Source organism: Cervus elaphus, chromosome 33 (genome assembly GCF_910594005.1).
Source record: "Cervus elaphus chromosome 33, mCerEla1.1, whole genome shotgun sequence".
Classification (NCBI taxonomy): domain Eukaryota; kingdom Metazoa; phylum Chordata; class Mammalia; order Artiodactyla; family Cervidae; genus Cervus; species Cervus elaphus.
This window is the reverse complement of record NC_057847.1, coordinates 7,315,641-7,337,463: the sequence shown is the minus strand read 5'-3', so window position 1 is coordinate 7,337,463 and position 21,823 is coordinate 7,315,641. Positions and strand designations below refer to the sequence as shown.

Below are 21,823 nucleotides of genomic sequence, written 5' to 3'. Positions count from 1 at the left end.
GCATAAGTTTGTGTTTTGGTCAGCCTATAAAGTTCTCTACCTTCTGTTAAAATGTAGAGAATCCTCTCCCAGAAATACACAAATTTAGAATTACTAAGTTTTAGCTTGAGAGTTTCAAGGATAAAAGAAGACACTTGGGCGGAAAAGAAACCTGGCGCTATTTTTGAATGAAAAAGAAAATTCAGGAGAATCAAAATCTTTTATTTTTGTTGCATGACTTAATAATTCAACTGTACTTTTCTTTCTCCCAAAGCAGATAGGCATAGACAATGATTGCAATAGGTAAATAGGCACTTTTTGTTTTAAAAATCTTATAACAGTTTTCGGATCAAATTCCTTCCAGATTTAATTTGATTAATTTCTGAATAAGAACTACCATTTTTAAGTAAAATTCCTGCATTTCAGAGAGTCTTATAGTTTATCTGGCATGTGGGATCTGAGTTCCCTGAGCAGGAATTAACCTCTGCCCCACTACAATGGAAGCTCAGAATCCTAGCCACTGGATTGCCAGAGAAGTCCCTCTAGAGGGTATTACACGTAGCTCAAAAGCAAGAAAGGGAAATCATATTGATTTAAACCATGCTGGAATAACTATTTTGCACATCACCAATAGCCAATAATGGTTTCCCTGATAGCTCAATTGGTAAAGAATCTGCCTACAATGCAGGAGACCCCGGTTCGATTCCTGGGTCAGGAAGATCCCCTGGAGAAGGGATAGGCTACCCACTCCAGTATTCTTGGGCTTCCCTTGTGGCTCAGCTGGTGAAGAATCCGCCTGCATTGCAGGAGACTTGGGTTTGATCCCTGGGTTGGGAAGATCCCCTGGAGAAGGGAAAGGCTACCCACGGTACTGTTCTGGCCTGGAGAATTTCACACACTGTATAGGACATAGGGTCACAAGGAGTCAGACACGAATGAGAGTTTCACTTGCACTTTTGATAGGCAATACTATTTGGGAGATTTATAGATGCTCTGGTTTGCATTTCACAGATACACTTTAAAATACCTCATGTATTAGGTCAAGCTTTACTTCAGAGAGACGCTAAGAGATACGAAAATGTGTAGAGTTTTGCTGTATTTAAGCAAACCCTGGCCTGGCCAGCCGGGTTGTGGCCGGGGTTGGCGGTGTGCGGAGGCGGGGCGGCGTCAGACTGCCGCCGGGCTGCCGGCCCTGGCCGACCGGAGTCCGGTCGCAGGTCGTGCGGCTCAAGTGCAGCCCGCGGCCCTTGGAGAGGTGTGGCCGGCTGGCCTGACCGGCAGGCAAGTCAGACCGAAAGGGAGGCGCAACGCAGGGTTCTTAAGGTTCTTAAGGCGCCAGGCTGCAGCCAGCTCTGACTAGGGCCATACCACCCTGAACACGCCAGATCTTGTCTGATCTGGGAAGCAAAGCACGGTCTGGCCTGGTTAGTACTTGGGTGGGAGACCGCCTGGGAATACCGGGTGCTGTAGGCTTCCTGCCTCCCCTGTCCTTTAGCCCTGGCTCCCCCGGTGCGATTGGCCGCCCCGAGCCCCACCTGCCCCTGGCCCCTCGCACCCGGCGCGCTCAGAGCCGTCGCCTGCCTTCCAGCCGGCCTGCCGGCGGCCCTCTAAGACAGCAGCGGCCCAATTCTTGGGTCCCCGCAGCCCCAGCCCCTCCCCCAGTGGGTGGCCGGGGCCCTGACTCCCGCCGCAGGCCTGGGTTGCCTCCGGATTTGCCTTCCAGGAAACCAGATGCCAGTCGAGTCTCCATCTGGGGTTCCCTTGGCATGCCTCAGGCAATCCCGGGGGCTGCCCCAGCCCGAGCCCCAGCCCAGTACTCCCAGGCGACCGCGGGCAAACACACACACACACACACACACACACACACACACACACTCACACACACACACAGAGACAGAGACACACAAAGACACACACACAAAGGCACACACAGAAACACACAGACACACCCCGCCCCCCGCCCCAGACAGGTGAAGAGCTGCAAAGCACAGGGAAGGGAGACTCAGAAAGAGGGGAGAGAGTCCTAGTCTCGCAAAGACCACCCTCACAACCCTCACGTTCGGTTTCAAAAGACCCATGGTCCAGTGAAGAACAGGGCGGATGTAGGTAGAGTGGCCGCGGCGTATGCCAATGCAAACCGGACCGGAGTCCGGTCGCAGGTCGTGCGGCTCAAGTGTAGCCCGCGGCCCTTGGAGAGGTGTGGCCGGCTGGCCTGACCGGCAGGCAAGTCAAAGCGAAAGGGAGGTGCAATGCAGGGTTCTTAAGGTTCTTAATGCGCCTGGCTGCAGCCACCTCTGTCTTCAGCCCCCATCTCACTCCTACCCAAAGACTCAGTGTCTGTGCCATGAGCCTCCCCTACATTGAGGTGTCAGGGGCCATTGTGTAGTCCCAAAGCTATTCATATCTCTCTTCCGATTTCCACCATCAGACTTTCATTTCTTTGGCTGGGAAGTTTTTATGTCTCTTGAGCCTTAAGTGCTGAGGCTTTTATACACCCCACCTGTCTTCCTTTGGGCCTCTCTAGGTTTTGTGGAAGCGTACTTGTTATAAACTGGAGAAGGAAATGGCAAAGGTATGAAGTGAATTCTGGACATGTTTTAAGAGTCTTGTCTTGAAAGTTCCCCAAGAAAATGGCAACCCACTCCAGTGTTCTTGCCTGGAGAATCCCAGGGATGGGGTTGCACAGAGTCGGACACGACTGAAGTGACTTAGCAGTAGCAGCAGCAGCATCTCTACTCAGAGTCAGCAATTTGACCTTCTTGTACTTCTTTTCCTTGTTGGTTTTAGTATCAAGGTTATGCTAGTCTTATGAAACAAGGAGGAGAGTGTTCCTGGTTTACCCCAAGAGTTCCTGTGAGATTGCTGTTTACTTCCCTGGCTTTTTGGAAGAATTCATTGGCAAAACAAGTAGGTTTCATTGTGGGGAGGCTTTTCACTTCAGATTTAATTTTTTTCATGCAAATAAAAATTTCTGATTTTGTATGTCTTCTTGGGTCTATTTAGGTAAATCATTTCCCGGTGCTAAGAATTTAGTGAGGCCAGCAGACTCTGCAATTGGTAAGTGACCTAAATAGTAAGTTCATAATATCTTTGTTGTCTGCAAGATGGGTTGTCTCCCCTTTTAAAAATCCTTGATATTGGTGATTTGTGCCCTGCCTCTTTTTCTTAATCAGTTTCTCTAGGGGTTTATCATTTTTATCAATCCTTTCAAAGAGCCAACTTTTGGCATTGTTTTTTAAAACAATTCGTATGTGCTTACTGTTTCCTTTTCTTCTATCTGCCTTGTGTGTCGTTTGCTATGCTTCTTTTCTGGTTTCTTGGGATAGAGGCTTAATTGATTTTTAGCCTTCCTTCTTTTCCAGGATATGTGTTTAAGGCTTTAAGACCCTGTAAACATAGTTCGCTGGGTCCCACAAGTTTGAATAAGCCAGACTTTCATTATCTTTTATGGAAAAGTATTTCTAATTTTCGTTGTGTTTTTTAAAATTATTATTCATGAAGTTCTTCAAGAAGTATGTCCTTTAACTTCCCAATGTTTGGGAAGGTTTTTCTAGTGACCCTTTTTGGATTCCTAGCTTAATTCCATGAAGAGCCCTGTCTTAGGCTTTTTGGGCTACTGTTACCAATACTGTAGACTAGCTGCTAGACAAGAGAAAGTTGTTTCTTAGAGTACTGGAGGCTGGGCAGTCCCAAGATCACCAGCAGGTGCCACGTCTGGTGAGGCCTGGTTCCTGGTTCCTAGACTGCCTGCTGCTTCTCCCTGTTCTCGCATCACGGGAGCCCATTCCCTCCTGACCTGACCCCTCCCAGAGTCCCTGCCGCTGAGTATCATCTCCACGTGCGGGGTGAAGTTTGAGGGCACATAGACCATCAGCCCATTGCAATCCCTAAGCATACCCTGCATTATTTCAGTCCTTTGAAATAACTCGAGCTTTCCTGGTGGCCCAATATATATTCCTTTTGTTATATGTTCCTTGGGCCCCTGAAAATCATGCGTATCAGGGGGAATGCAGAGTTCCGTGCGTATCACTTAGATCAGGTTTGTCAATCATATAATTCAGATTTCGGTAGCCACGTTGAGTAAAGCAGAAGTAGGTGAAATCATCTGTAATACGTTTTATTTTAACCCAAAGCAGTACCCTTTCCGTGTGTGATCAGCATGATGGAACCCAATGAATCAGTTTCTGTTCTCTTCTTCACGCTGCGTCTTTAAACTCCAGTGCGTGTCTCACGTGTGCAGCACGCCTCAGCGCAGCGCCGGCCGCACTTCAGGTCCTTCATGGCTGCAGGTGACCACGCACCAGGGAGCCCAGTTCCGTGAGAGATGTGTCTTTAACGTCTGCCATTGCGATTGTGAACCTGGCTGTTACTCCTTTTCTGTTTCTGTCAGTTTTTATGTATTGATATTTTGAGGTTATGTTATTAGGTACATTCAAATTTAGAATCCTCATCTTTTTGGTAGACGGAACTTGTATCAGTATGAGATGCTTCCTTTTATCGCTAGGAATGCTTCTTACTCTAGGCACTGTTTGACAGTGATATTGCCACATCAGGTTTCTGTCCTTGTTTGCCTGCCTATCTTTCCGTATCACCTGTCTGTGGTCTTCCATCTTCACATGTACCCCTGTGAATAGTGTAGAGTTTTGATGTTAATCAGTTTGACACTTTTTATCTTTCCGTGAGAACCTTTGCTCTGTTTACAGTTTGATGTTCCCATAGTGTAGAGTTTTGACGTTAATCAGTTTGACACGTTTTATCTTTCCGTGAGAACCTTTGCTCTGTTTACAGTTTGATGTTCCCGTGTGCAGACAGCGTGTTGCTGTTTGCTTTCTGTCTGTCCCGCCTCTTCTGTGTCCTTGTCTCGGGCCTTCTGTTAGAAGGATGAGGTGCTTTTCTAGTTCTTCCTCCTCTGCCAGGTGGTTGGGTGAGCGTGCGCAGATACGGCGTGTGGTTTACATTTAAGTCTAATTTAGTGCTGTTACTGCCTCCCTGACATGGCTGTTTCCTCCTTGTCACTGTTATCCTTTAAAACTGTAGATATATTTTTGGTGTTGTCATGATTGTAGAGTTAATGTGTACTGTCACAGTTACCTCATGGTTGGTCTTTACTTGTGTTTTATATTTCAGTCAGAGACTACTTTTCTTTTTCCCAAAGCACGGCCTTAATATCTTTTTAGTTCATGTCTGTGGGTGATGAGTTGTCTCATTTCCATTTGCCCTAAAAGTCTTTATTTTCTTTCCCTTTGGAAGCGTGTTTTTGTTGGGTGTAGAACTCCAGGTTGGCGGTGTTTGTTTTCAGCATTTTACAGGCGCCCGTCAATGATCTCCTGACTTCGTTGTTCTTGAAAAGTCAGCTCTCGGCGTTGCTGTGCCATTAAAAGCCACACCTTTTTTCCTCTGAGCGCTGGAACATTTTCTTCTCGCCTCAGGCACCCGCAGAGCTGCTGAAACCAATGTGTGGTTTTCACTTTTGAGTCAATAGTCTGATTCTTGAGCCAACTCTTGCCCCCGTCCGTGCCAGTCAGTTCCGTCACTCAGCGTCTGACCCGTTGCGACCCCATGGACTGCAGCACGCCAGGCTTCTCTGTCCATCACCAGCCCCCGGAGCCTGCTCAAGCTCATGTCCATCGAGTTGGTGATGCCACCCAACCGCCTGGTCTTCTGTTGTCCCCTTCTCCTCCCACCTTAAGTCTATTCCAGCATCAGGTTCTTTTCCAGTGAGTCAGTTTCTCGCATCAGGTGGCCAAAGTATTGGAGCTTCAGCATCAGTCTTTCCAGTGAATACTGAGGACTGATTTGCTTTAGGATGGACTGGTTGGATCTCCTTGCAGTCCACGGGGCTCTCAAGAGTCTTCTCCAACATCACAGTCCAGAAGCATTGATTCTTCGGCATTCAGCTGTCTTCATGGGCCAATTCTCACATCCATGCATGACTACTGGAAAAAACATAGCTTTGACTAAATGAACCTTTGTCGGCAAAGTAATGTCTCTGTTTTTTAACATGCTGCCTAGGTTCGTCATAGCTTTCCTTCCAAGGAGCAAGTGTCCTTTAATTTCACCATCTGCAGTAAGTTTGGAGCCCAAGAAAATAAAGTCTGTCACTGTTTCCATTGTTTCCCCATTTATTTGCTATGAAGCGATGGAGCCGGAAGCCATGATCTTCATTTTTTGAATGCTGAGTTTTATGCCAGCTTTTTCACTCTCCTCTTCCACTTTCATCAAGAGGCTCTTTAGTTCCAACCCCTGGAGGCATTTCTTATTCCCCTTTCTGTCTTTTCGCCCTCATAAGGGGACCCATTTATAGCTTTTAACAACATAGTTTCACAACGGGCTCTTTCTATACTTTTTTCCCTTTTATATATATATTTTTAACTGATCCATCCTTCAGTTCACTGATCCTCTCTTCAGCTACGTCCAGTTTGATGTTAAGCCCAGAGACTGAGTTCTTAAATTCAGTCCCTGTTATTTTAACGTTGTAGCATTGGTTTTGATTCTCAGAAATTTCTCCTTTGGTCAAGTATATTTTTTGAACTGGTGACGTTTGCATCTGATACCTCTAGCATACCTCTGATATTCTGATAGACATCTGCTACCTCTGGATGTGTTTCAGTTCTTTTTCTCTTGGTCCTGTTTGTTGTTACACCCTTTTTTGCTTTGTTGGTTGCATGTTGGACACTACGTTTTGAAAACCCTAGAGGTCCTGAGTGATGCTGTCTTCTCCAGACTTTCCTCTGACGTAGACCTCTAGTGGGGACAGAGCTCTCTGTTCACTCAGGGCCTGAGTGACTTGAGGCTGGGGGGTCCTTGTAAGCTGAGTCTCAGCAGCCTTCACCCACCTTCCCCGCCTCCCCCCACCCGACCCCAGGGAGGAGCCCTCCAGCGTCTCCGTCTGGAAGCCTGGGGGCCCTCCCAGGGCCCCTCCTTCTCGGCAGGTCCTGAATCCCACCGTCCGCCTCCTGAAGACCACGAGGTGATTGATACTCAGCGCTCAGCCAGTTTGGGCAGAGTGTTGGGTACGTTTTCTGTGCCCAACTTTTCTTGGGGAGATTGGTCTCTACCATCCGGACTGACTTGTCAGGCCTGTGCTCATATGTTTGTCTTCCCAGCCCGAGGAACCGTCCAGAGCTGTGTTACCCAGTCCCCTCTGCTGGACTTTCCCCTGCCTTTTGTTCGCAGAGTCAGCTTTGTTCAGATGCCCCGGGGGAAGGAGCGGCCCTCTCAGTCTCCAGCTCCCTCACTGGGCTTCCCTGGTGCTTGAAATCTTGGATTGTGGCTGCCTGAGGACCTCTTTTAAAATGTATTTAGCTTTTCTAGCTCTGGGTAGGCTGACCTACAAGCTGCTTGCGTCTGTAACTGGAAGTGGGGAAGCCCTGGGTGTCTTCTCTCATCTGAGGCCACATGTAAGCATCACAGTAATTATACTGATCATCTTTATTTGATCCCGGGAAAACAAGAGGCAGGGGTCCTTGCTTAGTACCCACGGTTGTGTTTCGGATCAGAATCCCCAGCTTGCCCATGCTCTTTCAGTGCCACTTGAATTTGGGAAGAAGGTGGAGCAAGCGGCCCACGCAGCCTGGGGACGGAGGAGCCGGTGTGCCCGCTTCCCCTGCGCCTGCCAGCCCAGGGCAGGCCTTGCGATGACAGGATGCTGGTGGTGGACGAGAAGCTGAGGAGGGCGGGGCTGCGTGACCTGTGTTCTGTGATGGGGTCACATGTGGGTTTTCTTTTTCAGTTTGAAAAGTGACTGCTTTTACCACCTTTAGTATTTTTTGGACCAAGGCAGATATATAAATAGGTAAATAAATGCTCTTTCGTCGATTAAAAAAAAAAAAGAAAAGTGACTGCTTTTAATCTTCCCTCCAGTTTCACTTTAGGTTGAAAATGAAGATTTTATTCTTCAAGTTGAGCACAGTGATTTTACAGTCTTTTTGAAAGCCACAGTTGAGGTTTTCAAAAGACGTCTCAGAGAACTCCAGTAGATAAAGCGAAAAAAAGAGAACGTGTTCAGGGTGCACTGAGGGCGGGACCCCAATCTGTACCCTGTCTCCCCAGAGTCTGTCATTGCTGAGACGGGTGGACATAGGACCGCAAGCACCCCGGGGACTGAGTCCTCAAGTGAACGCCGAGGTCTGGGCTGAGCCAGGAGCAGTGTGGGCTATGCCCTGGTGCGTGGAGAGCCGCGAGGCTGGGAGTGGGGCCAGGAGAGGGGGTGGGAGACTCTGGCGCGGAGGGAGGGCAGGGCAGCCCCTGGCGGGATCTGGGAGGCGCTGGCTGTCACGGCTGGAGGCAGGGCCACCCCTGAACCTCCACCATGCAGCCCCCATGGGGCCGAGTCTTCTGGCGGCCCAGGGTCGAAGTTAAGAGGGCGAGCTCGCAGCAGGTTGAATGAACCCCTGTCCCCACTGTGGGTTCATTGTAAGCGCCCGGAGCGAGGTTGGTCAAGCCCTTGCTGAGCTCGAGTGAGGGAGCCAGTCAGGGAGGACCAAGCTCAGGGTGAGAGTGAGGGGCAGCCAGCGTGGTGAGTCCTCCTCAGCCGGGTGGGTTCTGGGCACACCCTAGAGTTCAGGGGTGCCCTTTCAGTAGCCTCACTGCAGGCTTGTTTCAGGGGTGGAGGAAGCAGAAGCCCACGTAGAAGACGTGCTCATCCCTAGCGGTGGCGGTTTCTAAAGCAGTTTATACTGTTCAGTTTGACTGTGACCCAGTGACCTTGCAGGGTCACGTTTGACGGTGGGCCTGAGCTGTGGGCACGGCCTTCCTTCTCCTGCACCCAACACACACCTGCCATCTTTTTGGCAGCCCCTCCCCGCTCTCTGCACCCTTGATGGTGGGCCTGAGCCCAGCCCCTCGGTTACCATGGAGCCCCTTGTGACAGAGTGGGTTCCATGTTCTGGGCTCCTGGGAGATGTGCTGGAGGCAGAGCCTTCGTGCCATTTCTTCTTGAGACAGCGGAGCTGGTGGTCACAGTGTGGGAGCAGTGTGTGAGAGCAGTGTGTGAGAGTGGTGTGTGTGAGAGCGGTGTGTGTGAGAGCGGTGTGTGAGAGAGCGGTGTGTGTGAGAGCAGTGTGTGTGAGAGTGGTGTGTGTGAGAGCGGTGTGTGACAGAGCGGTGTGTGAGAGAGCGGTGTGTGCGTGAGAACGGTGGTCATAGTGTGAGATAGGTGCCGAGGTATCTGCCTGAGAAACAGCAGGTGCCCCCGAGTGGGGGGCTGCCCCCATCCGCGAGGATGGGTCGCAGAAGGGCCAGCCTATGGGCGCTTTTCCCATGCTGCCACCCCAAGAAAAAGGCCAAGACAAGAAATAAGTTGGCCTCATCCCAAGTCCTGGAAGCAGAGTGCCCAGAGGTGAGAGCAGCCAGGGGCTGGGCCCGTCGGGTTGGCCCTCACCTGGCGAAGCATTGGGTTTGTGTTTCACTGTGTTCGCATGGTTGTGGGCCCTGCCGGCCAGGGCGTTCTGGCCTCCTGGGCAGGATCGACCCCAGCAGGTTGACCTTGTAAGAGGCTGTGCAGGTGGTGCATGGACGATGGGCGGGGGCCCCACAGGAAGGGAAACAGTGGCTGGAGGAGTCACTGGGGCACGTGGGCTGAGCCATAGAGTCAGTCCTTGGAGCAGAAAGGCTAAGCCCCTTAAGGTCTCTCTTCTTCCAAACAAGGGATCCCCTGGCTGGAGGAGTCTCTGGGGCATGTGGATAGAGCTAGAGAGTCGGTCCTTGAAGCAGAAAGGCTAAGCCCCTTAACGTGTCCCATCTTACAAAGCACAGACCAGTGCGTCCAGTGTTCTCCTGACGGGTACCTAGTGCTCATGTGTATAACATACACCCTCATAGCTTCACATGTCTACTGCATGCCTCTTACAAAGTGTTGGGCAGTGCTCTAGGTGCCGAATACTTAGTATGTAGTAGGGGATACGTGGCCCAGGATTTTTGTATTTGTGCAAAGAACAATCGAAGAATGAAAGAGTCCGTGTGGTTCGGTTTGAGCAAGTTCACCACGTGGATGGCCCCGCGTACATACATATTGTGATAAAATACATTTAAGATGAATTTACCATTTTAAGCAGTTCATGGAATGACTGGGTGACTTCAGTGGAGTCAGGCTAACAGACGGCCTTGGGGTGCCATCAGCCTCTTTCCCAGAGGAACACTCCAAAGCCTGGTGGCCTTGTAGACCTTACCTCTCTTCTTCACTCTCCCCAGGGGCTCTAGGTCACTTGTCTGTGTGTCGTTTAAGAATCTCTTTATCCACTTTGTTGTTAGGTGTATGTTTAGGAAAGTTTCTCAGACTTCCCTGGGTCTTGAGAAGGCTGGCTTGGATTCCGGGTTCTCCCCTGCCACGTGCCTGCCAGGTCGAGGTGGAGGCTGCAGGCCAGTCTGAGTTGTAGGGGTCTGTGTGGTCTTGGGGTCAGCGGACCCCCTCTTCTCCGGAGGGGCAGGGAGATCCTTTGAGTGGAGCCTGGAGAGAATGGACAGTGTCAGTCTTCAGAGTCTCGCTCTCTTTAACTTAACATTTGTGTTTGCATTTAGTTACTTCCTCATTTACCTGTTTTCTAGGAGTTGGCCACATCTCAACAACTAAAGGCATGCAGGGAGCAGCTTCTTACAAGAGAAGCGGAAATCGCGGAGCTGAAAGCCGAAAGGAACAACACCAGGGTCAGTAGGCGGAGTCTCACGTGTTGACCTGTGCCCCGCGGGGGTCACCGCTGGGCTCCGTGTTGCTGTCTTTAAAGTCTGTCTGGTTTTCAAGTCATTTTTCACATCTTCCCACTGAGCAGACCGAGGTGGATCAGTTTGGGGTTCTCATACCTTGCTTCAAATTTATGATGAGAGCTAATGTAATTTTAGTACATTTGAGGGGAGAGTTCTCTTAGCTTCCATTTTTGTCCATGCTGCAGTTTGTGTGGGATCTTAGTTCCCCGACCAGGGATTAAAACCCATGAGCCCTGCAGAAGTGTGGAGTGTTAACTCCTGGGACACTGGGGAAGTCCACTCTAACTTCAGACTGAACTGGCGGGATTCCGACGTGCCTTAGCATGGTTTTGGCCTTAGCGTGAAGCTGAGAGGCGTTCTCGGCCCTGAATTCAAGTGTGAGGTTGAAGGTGCTCCTTTGGCCCTGCCTTGCAGCTGCTGCTGGAACACCTGGAGATCCTGGTTTCCCAGTATGTGCCGTCCCTCGGGATGACGGCGGGCCCGCAGCAGGCGCAGTCCCCAGCCAGCATGACCAGCGAGGTGGAGCTGCTCAGGGCGCTGAGATTGCTCTTTGAGCACCACAAGGCCCTGGACGAGAAGGTACCAGGCACGCGGCCGTCCTGGATTTGTACATTTGCTGCCTGGTTAGGTGGACGATGCGTGTATTTATGGAACTAGTTGACTTTTGAGCTTCTTGAATTCTTGTAAATACAGGTTTTTCTGTAAGAACTCAGAGTTTTATATGGTTAAAAAGCGTTGCCTGAGTACATGCTCAGACATGTCCGAGTCTTTGCGACCCTGTGGACCGTAGCCCACCACGCTCCTCTCTTCATGGGGCTTCCCAGGCAAGAATACTGGAGTGGGTGGCCATCTTCTACTCCAGGGGATCTTCCCGAGCCAGGGATTGAACCTGCCCTCTCACATTGGCAGGCAGATTCTTTACCACTGAGACACCTGGGAAGCGCCCAGTTAAAAAGTATTAGTTGGCATAAATGCCTCAAGGTATTTTTTATTCTGTATATCAATTTGCAATTAAAAACTGGGTAATACAGTTCTTTTAGGATAACAGTTTTTTCCTCTGAAACTGAGAATTTAAAGCTGTTAGTAAACAGATTTTCTTCACCTTAAGGTCAATGAGAGACATTAAAGGTATTCTGTTACAGTAGCCATGGAATCAGGTGAGGGTAGAATAAGAAGTGCACTAACGTATGTACACACATCAACACACAGTGATTCGGCCCCTTTTATTTCAGTTGAGAGAGCAACTGCAACATGCTCTCGAAAGGTGTAGTTCCTTAGAAGAGGAATTAAGGACCGCACACAAACAGGTGAGTTTGGACAGTCCTCGTGTAATTTCAGTCAAGGGTTCGTCATTTGTGTACTTTCATTTTCAAAAAGTATGAAGGCTGTAGTGTTGGACATCAGATGTTATTTATCTTTGAAATGGGGCGCAAGGGCCTGAGGAATAACCCCAGGGAGGGTGGGACCTGGAGCCAGGGAGAGACATGTAGGAGGGCGGCGGGGTGGGCAAGGAGGAGAGGAGGCTTGGTGACATGGGTTCCTCCAGCCCCCGGGAGCTGCCCAGCAGGGCGGGGCACAGCGCCTGCTTGCAGAGTGCTGGAGACCAGGCGGGAGGGGGACAGCAGAGGCCGCTCCCAGGGAGCGTTCAGAGACCCTGAGTTGGCGCTGCAGGGTGCCCTGAGGGGGAGTCTGCTGGCTCCCGTTGTGCCATCTGAAGCAGAGAGTAGCGAGAGGATGTGCTGACCCGGTTGATGGGGGTGAACCCATAGGTAGCCGGTTTGCTGGAGCGGAACCGGGATGATGGCAGGTGGTCCTGCAGCCCGCGAAGGAGGAGGTCAGGCCCTGGGGAGGGGTCGTGATGAAGACAGGGGGCGTAGGCTGTGACCACGCGGCCAGGCAGCCGGCAGCCAGCACCTCGAGGCTGCCCCTCGGATGCTTTGAGGTCATGTCTGGGAGAGAAGGCAGGACCTGGGTTGAGAGTCGGACAGGGGGGAGACTTGCAGAGAACAGGGTGTGAGGTGTGAGAGCGGGAGGGCGGCACGGGCCCCAGCAGGCACTCTCCCGTGCGTCTCTGATGGCAGAGCCGCCATTGTGGTGCGAGGGGCTATCCCCCAGAACAGCCCGAGTGCCTGTGCCCCGAGACGAGAGCCGCAGGGGGCTGGCCCTCCAGTCCCCTGGCTGCCCTGCTCGCTCCTGTCTGTGCGTGTTCAGACCAGCCTGGAGCACGGAGGCCTGGGAACCTGTGAGGACGGCACTCCTCGGGGAACTAGTACAAGTGATGACCGCTGAGGTGGACCCAGCGGCTGCGGAGCTGAAGGATTTTTTCCTTTTTTTCCTTCAGCCTGCCTGATGGAGGCATGGATGTATGTTTTTAATCTTGGGTTTTTGTCTCTGACTCCATCAGCCCAACCTTGTGAATAACCTCATAGGATTGCCTTCCGTCCACGCTGAGACCTAAGTGTCACCAGGCCATCTAGGAACTGGATTCTCCTCCTGCCCGTTTCTTCAGTACTGCTCGCTTAAGAGATGGCAGTGTCTCATAAGCATGGCCATTTATCCAAAGTCAGGGCTTCCATGTCAAATTGTGTTCGGTTCCTCATAGACATGAGCTGTCCTGAATGTCGCTGACGAGCCGTGGTCCTCTTTTTCCCAGGTGCAGAGCCAGAGGGAGCAGGACTGGGAGTCCGCGCAGCAGGCCCGGGCGGTGGCCACCGTGGCCCAGGCCTTTGAGAGTGACGAGGATGTGTCTGACAGCGAGGGCGACGGGGTCACCCTCCTCAGCTCGGCCGGTCAGCTGCCGCCCATTGTGCAGGCCGATGCCGACACTCTGCCTGTGATGATTCAGGAGCAGCTGGACGCCATCAACAAGGACATCTGGTGGGTGAGCCCGAACTCAGCTCCCCAGAAACTGGACTTCTCTGAGGAGCTGTCTTCTCCTACGAGATGTCTGAGTGTTCCATAGTGAGAGAACTGACTTCAGGCCTGCTTCGAGGATTCTCAGTTCTGAGATCGCCCTTGATGAGAGAGCTCACTCAAGCATGGCATTCTGTCCACAGCTGGTGTCAGCCATCTGTGGGGGGGGGCGTTGTGGGGTTTCCCCCCCAGCTCTGAGCCCCCAGGTGGGTGAGGTGCCGAGGCGGTGTCCTCTGTGGCCCGTGTGCCCTCCAGCCCATAGGGTTCACCCTCCCGGGTCCATCGGAGATTCCCACGTTCTAGTGCAAAGCCACCTGGAACAGAAAAGCAGGGGTTTGGGGGTTGGCAAATTCCCACTCAGATCTGCATTGTCCTTTTTAACTTAATACAGTGTGAAGATTGGCTTGTTGTAAGACAGGGGTCCAAAGCCATGTGTTTGAGTTTTTTTCTCATGTCGTCAGTATATTTAAGATGTTTTCTTTCGACATCGTCTTGGCAGTTGTAACAGTTTACAGAACGGGATAGAACACAAAGGCCCACCTCGTGGTGAGCAGCGGGCCTTGGGTCTGGGTGCAGCCGGGTGTCCGGGGGCCCCGAGGCCTGCCTGGGCCACACCTGCACAGCTACGCCCCTGACCCGGGTCCGTGTCTAGAGTGGCCGCAGGCCAGTGACCCCGCACAAGACCAGGCAGAGCTGCTGCTCAGATTGTTCTCGTCACGTCAGCCCAGGCCGAGGTGCCCATGCCTGTGTGCCGAGCACGCGGGGCTCGGGGGGAAGGCAGGGGTGAACGGCACAGCCAGCAAACGCAGGTGGTGCCGCCTGCACTTTTGATGCCGAGACAGACTGCTTCCTGGGCCCTGTTTCAGCTCAGATGACCTCACAAAGATGGGCTTTCCCCGTCCCCGCAGGAAATATGGAACGGTTCCATATTAATATGTTTATTTTTACGACAAGTTGTCAGGTAAAGTGAGTTTTCCTTAGGCAGTAAGTTGACTTGATTTATCAATGGTAAATTCTGTCCATCAGCTTGCTATCACAAGTGAGAAACTTTCAGGACTTATAGGTAGAATGAAGCTGAAGAGGTTAGGACTTGCAAGAATCCTGTATTTTATTTTGAAATCATTTTATAGGCATCATCGAGTATTTACACTGCCATTTAAAATCACCCACTACACATTAGGGGAGAAGAGCAGTAAGCGAGAATTCTAGGTGAATGCGGCACATTGACGAATCCAGAAACTCGCACAAAGCTGGTGGAGAACTTCATCAAGTGATGCGTTGTTACACATACAACCTTAAAAAAAGAAAAATCCCCTCAGCACTTCATCTGGTGTGGGGACTTTGGCTTAGAAACTCCAGCTTGTTCGTGAATCACTGTGTTGGTTATAGAGAGTTCCCGATTCCCAGTGGAAAAGACTTGAGGCACTGACGTGCACCTCTGCCCTGAGAGCAGGGAAGGTGAAGGTTGTCAACTTCAGGTATCTCCTCACAGGGAGAGAGTCGCCACCCTGGCCCCGTCAGAATGTTAGCGTAAATAAGTCAAATCAAACGTGAATGACCAGGGGCCAGTTTGTAAGTCTCAGTGCGAAGTTATTCCAAGTTTGAGAATATTCAAAAGAGGGAAATCGAACCTTTTAGCCGAGATGAGAAATGAGCAGATGTTCCCAGAATTTGCTCATCGTGACGCAGAATGCCAGCCCAAATTTGTTGTCCAGACACGATCCTGTGCTGACAAAGGCAGCTGACGAGCTTTGCTCTCTTTTAGGTGGATCCGGGAGGAGAAGAAGATTTCGAAGCAGCGGGCCGAGGAGCCTGAGAGCAGGGCGGGCGGGGCGCGCTTAGGCAGCCTTCGGCGTTTTAAGTCCCTGAGCTCCCTCAGCCTGTGTCCTGCCTCCTCACTTGCCGGCTCCTGCCCGCCCAGCAGGGAGCGCTCCCCACCCCGAGGGAGGCGGCACAGCCCAGCGCTCCAGGGAGACCGGCTGGGCGTCCTGACTCTGGTATGTGTCTGCCTCCTCCCTGCCGCATCCCTCCCCGAGCACACTGTTTTTCTTTCTTTGTTTTTTCTGTTTTTCCCCAGAAAAAAATCAGGTACATTTGCTACGCTCAGAGGTCTAAGACTTTTAAAACTGCCTGGTCTTTAATCATTCCATAATGGCACAGGGACGAATCAATCTTGATATTTGGACCACCGGCTTAGCACGCAATCATGAACTCAGCCAGAGCCCGCCTCTGGATCGGTGGGCCTGGCCTGTGCTGGGCACGGCAGTGGCAGGGAAGTTTATGCGGTCAGGGAGCAGACCGCCTCATGAAAGTAACCATAGGCCGCCCTCATGGCGAGTGAAAACTGGGCAGCACATGTTCCATCAGGGACACCTGGCTGCAGGGTGCAACGTATGCGGTGGCAACAGAACCAAGAATCTAATCTGGTCCGCTTGCTGATGGGCCTGGCCGCATGCTCAGGCCAGTTGTGCGCATGAAACCAGTTAAAGGCCCGGTGCCCCAGGGCCCCAGGGAAGAAGGCGGGCTGCCTCACTCTTCAGAGTCTCAGAACGGGCTGACGCCCTAAGGCTTCTGGTGACAGAGTGTGCTGCTCTAAAGCACATGTGCCGGCTTTCTTGCGTGTGTAGCCTAGGTTTCTGAGTGCACTGCTGTTTACCCCATGAATCACGTGTACAACACTCGGCCTTGAAACTGCACTTGTATTATCCCTTTTTTCTGTTATCACCCATTTCCTGTGAGTTGTGTTGTTAGCATAGAATTAAATTAACTGTGGGTCATTTTCGATGCCTGTGAAGTGGTAACTGGTCCATTTTGTGGTCTTTTGACACACTGCTTTTCTAACTTGTATCATTGCCAAAGAAGTTGATATGTAAAATTCTTGGACGATTTCTCTGTGGTTTCGTGCTTGATTTCTTTCCAAGTATTTGTAAAAGAACAGTTCTGAATATCTTCTCCTTGTGGAGTTTTGTGACGGTGTGTCTGACGTCATCATTGGCTTTGATTTCCTGACTCATCCTGTTGCCTGTTTAGCCGTCATCAATCCAGACTCCAGCCTCCCATCCCCCCCACCGGAGGCTGTAGTTCACACATCCATCTCCCCTCCAGCATCACACCACTTGCTCTGGTCATATCAGTGCTGTGTCCCGTTCGTCTGGTTTGTGCTTTGTCTTCGTGTCTCATTAAATGGTGATTTTCCCGCATAGCAGTAAGTTAGAGATAGTGTATTACTATGCAGTTACAGGCATAATGTAGATGGATGATACACTATATGGACAGCAGATGCCTCTCCCAAGCAGCCTTCAGAGACCCCCAGTGGGCACTGCAGGGTGCCCTGGAGGAGGATTCTGCTAGCTCCCTTTGTGCCATTTGAAGGCGAGAGAACCCAGAGGCTGTGCTGACTGGGCTGATAGGGGTGAACCCATAGGCAGCTGGTTCGCTGGAGCGGAGCAGGGATGATGGGAGGTGGTCCTGCAGCCAGCGAAGGGGGTGGCCAAGCCCTGGGGAGGGATCGCGAGGAAGACAGGGGCGAGGGCTCTGACCACGGGGACCAGGTAGCCGGCAGTCAGCACCTCGAGGCTGCCCCTCGGTTGCTTTGAGGTCATCTCTGGGAAAGAAGGCAGGACCTGGGTTGAGAGTCGGACAAGGGGGAACTTTGCCGAGAGAGGGGTGTGAGGTGTGAGAGCGGGAGGGCGGCACGGGCCCAGCAGGCACTCTCCCGTGTGTCTCTGATGGCAGAGCCGCCCTTGCGGTGCGAGGGGCTATCCCCCAGAACAGCCCGAGTGCCTGTGCCCCGAGACGAGAGCCGCGGGGGGCTGGCCCTCCCGTCCCCCGGCTGCCCTGCTCGCTCCTGTCTGTGCGTGTTCAGACCAGCCTGGAGCACGGAGGCCTGGGAACCTGTGAGGACGGCACTCCTCGGGGAACTAGTACAAGTGATGACCGCTGAGGTGGACCCAGAGGCTGCGGAGCTGAAGTGTTTTTTCCTTCTTATTTTCCTTCAGCCTGCCTGATGTAGGCATGGAATGTTTTTAATTTTGGGTTTTTGTCTCTGACTCCATCAGCCCACCCTTGTGAATAACCTCATAGGATTGCCTTCTGTCCATGCTGAGACCTGAGTGTCACCAGGCCATCTAGGAACTGGATTCTCCTCCTGCCCGTTTCTTCAGTACTGCTCGCTTAAGCGATGGCAGTGTCTCATAAGCATGGCCGTTTATCCAAAGTCGGGGCTTCCATGTCAAATTGTGCTCGGTTCCTGACAGACGAGAGCTGTCCTGAATGTCGCTGACGAGCCGTGGTCCTCTCGTGCCCAGGTGCAGAGCCAGAGGGAGCAGGACTGGGAGTCCGCGCAGCAGGCCCGCGTGGTGGACACCGTTGCCCAGGCCTTCGAGAGTGACGAGGATGTGTCTGACGGCGAGGGCGACGGGGTCACCCTCCTCAGCTCGGCCGATCAGCTGCCGCCCAGTGTGCAGGCCGATGCCGACACTCTGCCTGTGATGATTCAGGAGCTGCTGGACGCCATTAACGAAGACATCCGGTGGGTGTGCCCGAATTCAGCTCCCTAGAACCTGGGCTTCTCTGAGGAGCTGTCTTCTCCTACGTGAAGTCTGAGTTTTCCATAGTGAGAAAACTGACTTCAGGCCTGCTTCGAGGATTTTCAGTTCTGAGATCGCCCTTGATGAGAGAGCTCAGTCAGGCAGGGCGTTCTGTCCACAGCTGGTGTCAGCACTCTGTGGGGCGTCGTTGTGGGGTGATCCCTCCAGCTCTGAGCCCCCAGGTGGCTGAGGTGCCGAGGCGGTGTCCTCTGCGGCCCGTGTGCCCTCCAGCCCTCTAGAGGGTTCACCCTCCCGTGTCCCTAGGAGACTCCCACGTTCTGGTGAAAAGCCACCTGGAACAGAAAAGCAGGGGTTTGGGGGTTGGCAAATTCCCACTCAGATCTGCATTGTCCTTTTTAATATGCAGTGTGAAGATTGGCTTGTTGTAAGACAGGGGTCCAAGGACATGTGTTTTGAGTTTTTCTCATCTCATCAGTATATTTAAGATATTTTCTTTCGACACCGTCTTGGCAGTTGTAACAGTTTACAAAACGGGATAGAACGCAAAGGCCCGCCTCGTGGTGCTCAAGGGGCCTTGGGTCTGGGTGCAGCCAGGTGTCCGGGGGCCCCGAGGCCTGCCTGGGCCACACCCACACAGCTACCCCCCCTGTCCTGAGTCCGTGTCCAGAGAGGCCGCAGGCCGGTGACCCCACGCAGGACCAGGCAGAGCTGCTGCTCAGATTTTTCTCGTCACGTCAGCCCAGGCTAAGGTGCCCGTGCCTGTGTGCCGAGCACGCGGGACTCGGGGGGAAGGCAGGGGTGAACGGCACAGCCAGCAAACGCAGGTGGTGCCGCCTGCACTTTTGACGCCGAGACAGACTGCTTCCTGCGCCCTGTTTGAGCAAAGAAGAGCTCAGAAAGATGGGCTTTCCCCGTCCCCGCAGGAAATATGGGATGGTTCCATATGAATATTTTTATTTTTACAGCAAGTTGTCAGGTAAAGTGAATTTTCCTTAGGCAGTAAGTTGACTTCTTATTAATGGTAAATTCTGTCCATCAGCTTTCTATCACCAGTGAAAAACTTTCAGGACGTATAGGTAGAAGTGAAGCTGAAGAGGTTATGACCTGCAAGAATCCTGTAGTTTATTTTGGAAATCATTTTATATGCATCATCGAGTATTTAAACTGCTATATAAAATCATCCACTACACATTAGGGGAGAAGAGCAGTAAGCGTGAATTCTAGGTGAATGCGGCACATTGACATGAACCCAGAAACTCGCACAAAGCTGGTGGAGAACTTCATCAAGTGATGTGTTTGTACATATACAACCATTAAAAAAGAAAAATCCCCTCTGCACTTCATCTGGTCTGGGGACTTTTGTTTAGAATCTCCAGCTTGTTCGTGAATCGCTGTGTTGGTTATAGAGAGTTCCCGATTCCAAGGGGAAAATAATTGCGGCAGTGACGTGCACCTCTGCCCTGAGAGCAGGGAAGGTGAAGGTTGTCAACTTCAAGTATCTCCTCACAGGGAGAGAGTCGCCACCCAGGCCCCGTCAGAATGTTAGCGTAAATAAGTCAAATCAAACGTGAGTGACCAGGGGCCAGTTTGTAAGTCTCAGTGCGAAGTTATTCCAAGTTTGAGAATATTCAAAAGAGGGAAAGTTGAACCTTTTAGCCGAGATGTGAAATGAGTAGATGTTCCCGGAATTTGCTCATCGTGACACAGAATGCCAGCCAAAATTTGTTGTCGAGAAACGTTCCTGTGCTGACAAAGGCAGCTGACGAGCTTTGGTCTCTTTTAGGTGGATCTTAGAGGAGAAGAAGATTTTGAAGCAGCGGGCCGAGGAGACTGAGAGCAGGGCGGGCGGGGCGCGCTTAGGCAGCCTTCGGCGTTTTAAGTCCCTGAGCTCCCTCAGCCTGTGTCCTGCCTCCTCACTTGCCGGCTCCTGCCCGCCCAGCAGGGGGCGCTCCCCACCCCGAGGGAGGTGGCAAAGCCTGACGCGCGAGGGAGACCGGCTGGGCGTGATGACTCCGGTAAGTGTCTGCCTCCTCCCTGCCGCATCCCTCCCCGAGCACACTGTTTTTCTTCCTTTGTTTTTTCTCTTTCTCCCCAGAGGAAAATCAGGTACATTTGCTCCGCTCAGAGGTCTAAGACTTTTAAAACTGCCTGGTCTTTAATCATTCCATAATGGCACAGGGACGAATCAATCTTGATATTTGGACCACCGGCTTAGCAAGTCATCATGAACTCAACCAGAGCCTACCTCTGGAGTGGTGGGCCTGGCCTGTGCTGGGCTCGGCAGTGGCAGGGATGTTTCTGTCGTCAGGGAGCAGACAGCCTCATGAAAGTAACCATAGGCCGCCCTCATGGCGATTGAAAGCCGGGCAGCACATTTTCCATCGGGGACGCGTGGCTGCAGGGTGCAGGGCATGCGGTGGCAACAAAACCAAGACTCTGAACTGGTCCGCTTGCTGATGGGCCTAGGCGCGAGCTCAGGCCAGCTGTGGGTGTGAAACCAGATAAAGGCCCGGTGCCACAGGGCCCCAGGGAAGAAGTCAGGCTGCCTCACTCTTCCGCGTCTCAACACGTGATGACAACCTAGGGCTTCTGGTGACAGAGTATGCGGCTCTAAGGCACATGTGCCAGCTTTCCTGCCTGTGTAGCCTAGGTTTCTAAGTGCATTGCTGTTTACCCCGTGAATCACGTGTACAACACTCTGCCTTGAAACTGCACTTGCATTATCCCTTTTTTCTGTTACCACCCATTTCCTGTGAGCTGCGTTGTTAGCATAGAATTAAATTAACTGTGGGTCATTTTAGATGCATGTGAAATGGTAACTGCTCCATTTTGTGGTGTTTTTTTTTTCATTTTGTGGTCTTTTGACACACTGTTTTATAATTTGTATCATTGTCTAAGTAGTTGATATTTAAAACTCTTGGACCATTTCTCTGTGGTTTCATGCTTGATTTCTTTCTGAGTATTTGTAAAAAAACAACAGTTCTGAATATTTTTCCTTGTGGAGTTTTCGGAACGTGTGTCTGCTTTCATCATTGGTTTTGATTTCCTGACTCATCCTGTTGTCTGTTTAGCCATCATCAATGCAAACCCCAGACTCCCACGGCCCCCCCCCCACTGAAGGCTGTGGTTCACACATCCATCTCCCCTCCCCCATCCTCCCCCTTGCTCTGGTCATATCTGTGCTGTGTCCCATTCGTCTGGTTTGTGCTTTGTCTTCGTGTCTCATTAAATGGTGATTTTCCCGCATAGCAGTAAGTTAGAGTTAGTGTATCACTATGTAGTTACAGGCATAATGTAGATGGATAATACACTATATGGACAGCAGATGCCTCTCCCAAGCAGCCTTCAGAGACCCCCAGTGGGCACTGCAGGGTGCCCTGGAGGAGGAGTCTGCTGGTTCCCTTTGTGCCATTTGAAGGCGAGAGAACGGAGAGGATGTGCTGACCGGGCTGATACGGTGAACCCGTAGGCAGTCGGTTCGCTGGAATGGAGTAGAGATGATGGGAGGTGGTCCTGCAGCCAGCGAAGGGGGTGGCCCAGCCCTGGGGGGGAATCATGAGGAAGACAGGGGCGAGGGCTCTGGCCACGGGGGCTAGGTAGCCGGCAGTCAGCACTTCGAGGCTGCCCCTCAGATGCTTTGAGGTCATGTCTGGGAGAGAAGGCAGGACCTGGGTTGAGAG

The 21,823-nt window shown here is 51.8% G+C and overlaps 1 pseudogene; it reads left to right on the top strand.

Moving 5' to 3' along the window:
- Positions 1-1,333: 1,333 nt before the first annotated feature.
- LOC122688788 lies at positions 1,334-1,452 on the top strand (annotated as a pseudogene).
- The last annotated feature ends 20,371 nt before the right edge of the window (positions 1,453-21,823 follow it).